General features: G+C 31.5%; 1 long non-coding RNA gene across 6 annotated transcripts; it reads right to left on the reverse strand.

Annotated features, from left to right (window-relative positions):
* Nucleotides 1-1,905: 1,905 nt before the first annotated feature.
* On the reverse strand, nucleotides 1,906-6,860 carry LOC110694746. Of its 6 annotated transcripts, none has more exons than XR_002505939.1 (7): nucleotides 6,614-6,848; nucleotides 5,312-5,385; nucleotides 5,108-5,227; nucleotides 4,731-4,918; nucleotides 4,562-4,643; nucleotides 4,343-4,451; nucleotides 1,906-2,319 (listed from the first exon to the last, which is right to left on the reverse strand). It is a non-coding gene; the product is annotated as an uncharacterized LOC110694746 (long non-coding RNA). The 6 variants fall into 6 exon arrangements; XR_002505940.1 differs by having other exon boundaries at nucleotides 4,731-4,859; nucleotides 6,614-6,847; XR_002505937.1 differs by having other exon boundaries at nucleotides 4,731-4,902; nucleotides 6,614-6,839.
* Nucleotides 6,861-7,063: the final 203 nt, after the last annotated feature.

Here is a 7,063-nt window from a genome sequence, read left to right on the forward strand (position 1 = left end):
AAATGAGATAATTAGAGAAAACCCAGTTCAGATTTCTAGAATTGACAGGCAGTAAAAATACAGTATCGAGAAAACCCATTTCAGATTACAGAATAATTAATTTAAAATAAATAAATTAAACAAAAGAAAAATGTGAGTTCAGATAAAAATCAAAATCTTAGGATAATAAAATTAACACATCTGAAAAACTGATGTTGGTGGATAGATCGTGGAAGCTTTAAAAGAGGAAGATTCAAATTGAGAAATTACATACCGTACAGTTGGTCTTCAAGAAGAACATCATCGTCCTTTTCATTGTCGTCTCTTTCAATTTATCTCATTAAAATGTTGTTTGCCTCTCAATGTAGCTCAAACATTCAGTAGAACACTGAAAAACGGCCTGAACAAATTACCGGCGCACGGGATTTCATAATAACAGGTAGATCCGGTTGACGATTTTGGGTAAGGATTGATTTTTTTTTTCACTTTGAAAACCGTCATTCTGGAAATGGGAATGGTATTAAAGAACATGAAGATGGTAAGAACATGGGGAATATCGCCACTTTTGGTATTTATTTTTCTGTTCTTTACTTTTTTTAATTTTTTTAATTTTTTAAGGGATAATCTTTTAAGGGATAATTTTTAAAGGGAACATGTAGTTTTGAGAATATAAAGTTGTAGTTATATTGTGTTGATTGATTTAAGTTATGATTATAAATAAAATGTGGGCTCATTATGTTATAGTAATATGGATAAAATAGTCATTGTACATGGAAAAAATTGTCAAAAAAGGAAAATTTTATTTTTTTGGCACTTTTAATTTACTTACGGAGTATAATTCGTGCGTGACCCAAATCATGTCTTCCAAGCTTCAATAGAGGAGCCTAACGCTAACATGGGTCGGAAGAACCTATGAGAGGTTCCGACTCGGTAGAGTCTTTTTCTTTATATAAAAAAAAGGTTCAATAGAGGAACAAATGAATAAAAAAACACTTAAACACACGAAACAAGTTAAATATAAAAGCTTAAATAAAAAAAGGAAAATGAAATCTAATAATCCCACCTTTGATCCATCTTCCAGAAACAATCTCACCTTTTGAAATTTTAGAAACAATTCCATTAACAATAATGATATTATTATTATTTTTAATAATAATATAATATAATATAGTATAATAATATAATAATAATAAGAATAATAATATAATATAATAGTAATATAATAATAATAATAATATAATATAATATAATATAAATAATATAATATAATAATTATAATAGTAGTAGTAATAATAATAATAATAATAATAATAATAATAATTAAACATTAATATTAATTGACATTAAAAGTAGAATATTGAAATAATTAAAATAAAGTCAAATCAGAAAAAATAAGTTCAGATTAGATTAGATCAGAAAAAATAAGATCAGATCAGAAAAAATAAGTTCAGATCAGATCAGATCAGAAAAAATAAGTTCAGATCAGATCAGATTAGGAAAAATAAGTTCAGATCAGATCAGATCAGCTAAAATCAGGTGAACTAAACAGCCTCTAAGGGTTTTTAATTTGTCCAAACTACGCATATATATATATATATATATATATCAATTATATATCGATCAGGTCATGCTCCTCATTGTATTATTGCTACTATTTGCAGTTATTAAATTATTTTATTATAATTGCTATTAATTGGCAAACTAATTAATAATCAAACATCTATTTTATTGATTGGTAAACTCCCGTAACAATAATAATAGTAACAATTAGCTCAAACTCTCTTTTATTTATGTGGATCTGAAGTTGCCGCATTGGTAGACATGTATGTTAAGTGTTGATTATCCAAAAACACAAGGTGAAATGAAAAGTTGGAGTAACATAGATCGTGTGATGGCCAATGCTAAATTTACATCACACAATGAGAGAGACTGCTACCTTTCACTATATTATTATCACAATGGAAATATCAATTACAGGTCTAAATTAATTCATTTGATTCAAGACTAATAAGTTCACATAAAATGCTTAAGTTAGAAAAAACTACTCTTTAATCTTCCTAAGAATTCCTAACAGCTATATGTCACTACAAAACTTCGCAGTTTCCATAAAATGCTCATCACTGCCAAGTCGGGCTCATGTTGTTATGTCAAAGTCAGTGGAGCTGCTGGATTATTAACCTTGTTTCGTTCTCCTTAGATATTTCCACCTCAGAGGCTCAGATGTAAAAAATTCAATGCCTCAGATGCATACAAAACTATTTCTAACAAAAAAAAACGGCTAGGACATATTCTTGTGATATAGCTGCTTTGTCCATCATAAGAAGTAGTACTGAGCAAGAACTACAAAAAAAAAAAAAAAAAAATCAGCAAACCTGAAAAAAGAAAAATATAAGAATACTTGGTATTACAACATCAAATTATAAGAGAAAGACCCGCAACAACTAATCACAACTATGCCAGATAAAATGATAAATAACAGTTAAAAAAACTCCGGTTATCCCTCTCAGATATTAAAGAGGAATATTTAAAAATTACAGGTTAACAAGTTACTGATCTTTTATCTTGTTCATCGTAAACTTTAGCTCAGCATGTATACAAAAATTAACTATATTTTCACCAATTCCTATCTATCGCCAAAACAATTCATATTGCATAAGTTGTCAATAAAGTCTATTGGTCCAAATGCAAATGTTCAGCACCTAATATCCCCAATCTCAAAAAGGATTAATATGCACATTATAAATAAGCATCATACCCCACAAAAATCCCCAACTCCAACTATGCAAACTGCTTTTCTAATTTCTTACACAAAAATCCTCCAAATGGCGATTATAGATTATGTTTAGTGTGCTAGATGTGTGTTACCTTAGTAGTGTGTGATAAGCATCATTTCCTTACTCTAACTCTTATAATAGAGCTGTAGTATAAAGACTTGGGTGGAGGTTAGCATCAACTTTGTAGTCCGTAGATCTTCTATTTTACCAAACATAGCAAGATCTTTCTGTTTTTTGGGTACATAGCAGTATCTTTACCTTCACAATTAACAATCATCAACTTACAACATAAATAGAATACAACGCATCAGAATGAAGCAATTGATTGGTGGTAAATGCATACACGAAACAACTTATTCAGTGAAATACTAAAATTCCTTAACCCCCCCTTCAATAAAGAGAAAATCAAAGAATTCCTAGAACCCAAAAAAAACTGAAAGTTATGTCCCAATTTTTACTTCTCTGAGTAAACCCCAGTAAGAGTTCTGAGACAAAAATCAAATTCATGATTAGCATACTTAAAATATAGAATTCTGAGAGAAATCAAACAATCCAGATAAAATACAAAATCATTGACATTTTCAAAGATTTAATCAAACCAACTATCTAAATAACCCCAAAAATGTGCCAAAATAAAACCCATAAATTTCTCGTTAAAACCCTATCTTAAAAAGAATAACTTCACTAATTATGACTATTAGGTAAACAATCAACCTTAGAAGGACCCTAAGTTAGCTAGATAGAAAAATAAATTAACGATGAACCCAAGATTGTGAAATTGATATTTGATGATTGATAAAAAAAAAAATTTTAAAAAAATATATATCTTACCACAGAAGCCACTTAAATGAAGGAGACCCAAATCGTCGTCTGTTTATTCAAGGGTTCCAAGAATGATGAGAGTGACACTCTAACCTTTATACAAGGAATGCAAGAAAACTCTAAGATTTATTATTGAAACTCTAACCTTTAATTTGCTCCATACCTTATTTAATAAGTTCTTCGTGTCCAAGTTGTAACTGAATAAATCTCAACTCATTTTTTGGTGTATGGGAAGTAAATGGACACATCAAGGGTGAAACTATGCAGAAGTTGGGATCAAAGACATCAATTCAATTGACAACTCAGAACAATCCAGGAAGAATTAATGCCATGTGACTATGTGAGAATCATATTGTCCTAGCTACTTTGTTCTTTCTACGGAGTATGAAATAATAAAAGAAAATATGATTATGTCATTATGATCTAGGTAAATATAAACTTGATACAAAAAAAATTGCTCAGGTATGTAAGAAATGAGAGCATTAGTAAACTTTTAATTTTTTAAAAACAAAAGTAGGACATCCAGTTACAAACAACCATATAGTACTTTGTCCGAAAGCCAACAAGCTTAATACTTTGTCTAAAGTGACAGTAGTTACAAGCCGCTGACTGAGAAATCAACCATAGCACATAAAGAATAAGAATGCCGAGCTTTAAAATTCTATGTAAAAAAGCAGAATCAATTCATTCTAAATTGGCAGTGCAGTACTGGAAATATAGCCCCAACATATACGACGAAAGTTGCACAAAGGAAAAAAATTTAATACCGTTCTGGTCATGATTTCTCCAACTCTTATATACTTGGCAGGTCTTCCCTCTGCAGCAGTGCAGCGACTTTCCTGAGATAGTCTACTCCCCACAACATCCATTTCATCCCTGAGAAGCAGTGTTTATTTTAGCATTCTTATCGAGCACATTTAGAATAAACTACTATAATCTGAATAGTGATATAACATGTAGATCTAGATCTTAGAGTTATGAAGTACTTCTTTCCGTTATTATCCCTGAAATGAGCACTTTATCTCCTGGATACAAAACCACCAAAGAGCCAATGTCGTTCCGTGCCATCTGCAGTAAGATTAATGTTAGTTCGGATACTTAAAATGAAAGTCTGCATTTTTAAGAATCTATCACATCATCAAAAAGGATACACACCTGTGTCAACGCATCTTGGACAGTTTCATTAGCGCGGAACCAGAGCCAAGAGCCAGTTCTCTCCCCTCCCGGTGAGGGAAAACGGGAAACAGGAACAGGAAAAGGTAAGGTGGAAGAGAATGGCTGAAGCTGTATGTAAGACAGGAAGCATACGTACAGAGCTTACAAACATCTGTGAACATTTTTCCCTTTTACAATTCACAGAATGGAAAACAATATTGAGCATTTTTCAATTCAATTTTAAAAGAAACAACCAAACAAAGTTTGATTAAAAATCTTGACTATGTAGCTTTCCTCAAGGGCTAGCTGCAATTATTATTTATTCATAGATTCTAGATATCCAACATATTGTTACTTTTAAAGTGGGGAAAACTTACAAATATCTGACAGGCCGAGAATTGGATGAGTCACCTTCTATATCTCTATTTAGAGCAGCTGTGAATGCCTCAACATCTACTCCAGAATGCATCGATTCATCCTAATATTCATTCATTCCCCTGAATAATAATGTCAACAATCGTTAGAAATTTACAACACAAAGTAATATACTTGGAAAACATCGGCAAGAGAGGATAGAATACCTCACCCTCTTCGAGTTGCTTCACGATAGGGGGATCCATTACACCACTAAATACTTATTCAAAACTTCTACCAACTGTTGATTAAATTACCAAGAATTAACTCGAATTGTCGAACAAAGTGTGTTAAACAACCACAAATAATTAATAAGAAATTGAAATCGGTGCATCCCAAGATTTCTCTTATAATTTCAACTTCCCCACGAAGGTGGTTACTTGGTAATCATGGCTACACAATTCACCAATTAACATCCTATTTGATTTGGAACCCGAAAATAAATATGGATATAAACTCATGATTTCTAAGATTTTTAGCAAATCACAATTCTATGTTTATTAACCTAATTCTGTTCAAATTAAATGTCCCACTCAATCATAAATACTCCCTCCGCCCGTGAATATCTGCAACAAAGGACATATTTTCGGAATCTCATGAAAAATTTTTAGGGGAGTGTTAATTGAGTTTTGGTGGATTTAATTAATGAGAGAGAAAGGTAAAAATACAAAATTACTCATATAATGATATATATAAACTAAACATTTAAGTGTTGAAAAATAAGAATATATTTGGTATTTGTAGTGTGAACACAAATATTTGTAGTGGGTTTTAGGTAGTGGGTAATAGGTGGTGGAGGGGATCACTAACCAAAAAGTGGGTAATAGTGGGTAATTAATAGTTAAATATTAACCAAAAAGGAAATAAAAAAATTTGTTGCAGATAATAAAAGCATCCGTTTTTGGCAAATGTTGCAGATATTCACCGGCGGAGGGAGTAACAAAAAAATCGCCAATTACAATTAGTGGCATAGTTTAGAACAACCAAATCGGATAAAATTATTGAGCAATCAAAAGAAAATAAGAGAACGATGATATAAACTCAACAACAAATAAGAACAAAAAGCATAATTAGTAAATGATCGGAGTAGCTCAACCAAAACTAAGAACAAAAATCAGAATTTGATAGAGTTTATGAAATCAGAATTTCCATTGCTATAAAAATTCACACTTAATCAGTCTAAGAAGGGAATTGAACAACAAAGAGTGAGAAGAATTTAATGGCGAATTCATCACCAACAAAAAATCCAAAGAAACCCAAATTTAGGAGAGAGAAAATACCTGTAGCGGTTATTTTAAAAATTGATGTCGATTTGGAGGTTATTTTGTTGAGAATTTGGATTTAAAAGAGAAATAACTTCTATAATTAACGATAATTCACAAATGTTTGACTAACTGACAATTAATTAGCGAAAACCCCAAAATTGTAGAATTGACATTCGATGATTACATAATTAATTAATAGCATACCTCATAAACTGCTTCAATGGAAGAGAGAAAGCTAAGAAGCCACTTCAACAGAGAATTGAAGGAGTCGAGATTGAATGAATGGAAGGGTAAGGGTCGCCGGTGGAGAGTGAAGGATTAAGCATTTTTAGAGAGTGACTATTGGATATGTGGAGTGGAGGAAAAAGCGGGGAAAGTAGAAGAATGCAAACAAGAAAGCAGCAAGTAAATGTAAAATTGCACTGTTGGCAAGGGCAAAAATGTCAGAACACTATTCATTTTCAACAGTAAGGCATTACTGTTTATAAGCTACAAGCTACAGTAGATTTGTTTGCATGTTTTTAGAAAAGGGTATAGATTGAGGCCGATAATCGAATCGACCCCTCCTTTGCAAGCACAGTCCCGCCATTGGGAAGACCAACAGGCAATGAATAATATTGGTTACATCAAATAACCATATCTCGTCTCCGGTAA

The sequence above is a fragment of the Chenopodium quinoa genome, unplaced genomic scaffold, assembly GCF_001683475.1.
Source record: "Chenopodium quinoa cultivar QQ74 unplaced genomic scaffold, ASM168347v1, whole genome shotgun sequence".
Lineage (NCBI taxonomy): Eukaryota > Viridiplantae > Streptophyta > Magnoliopsida > Caryophyllales > Amaranthaceae > Chenopodium > Chenopodium quinoa.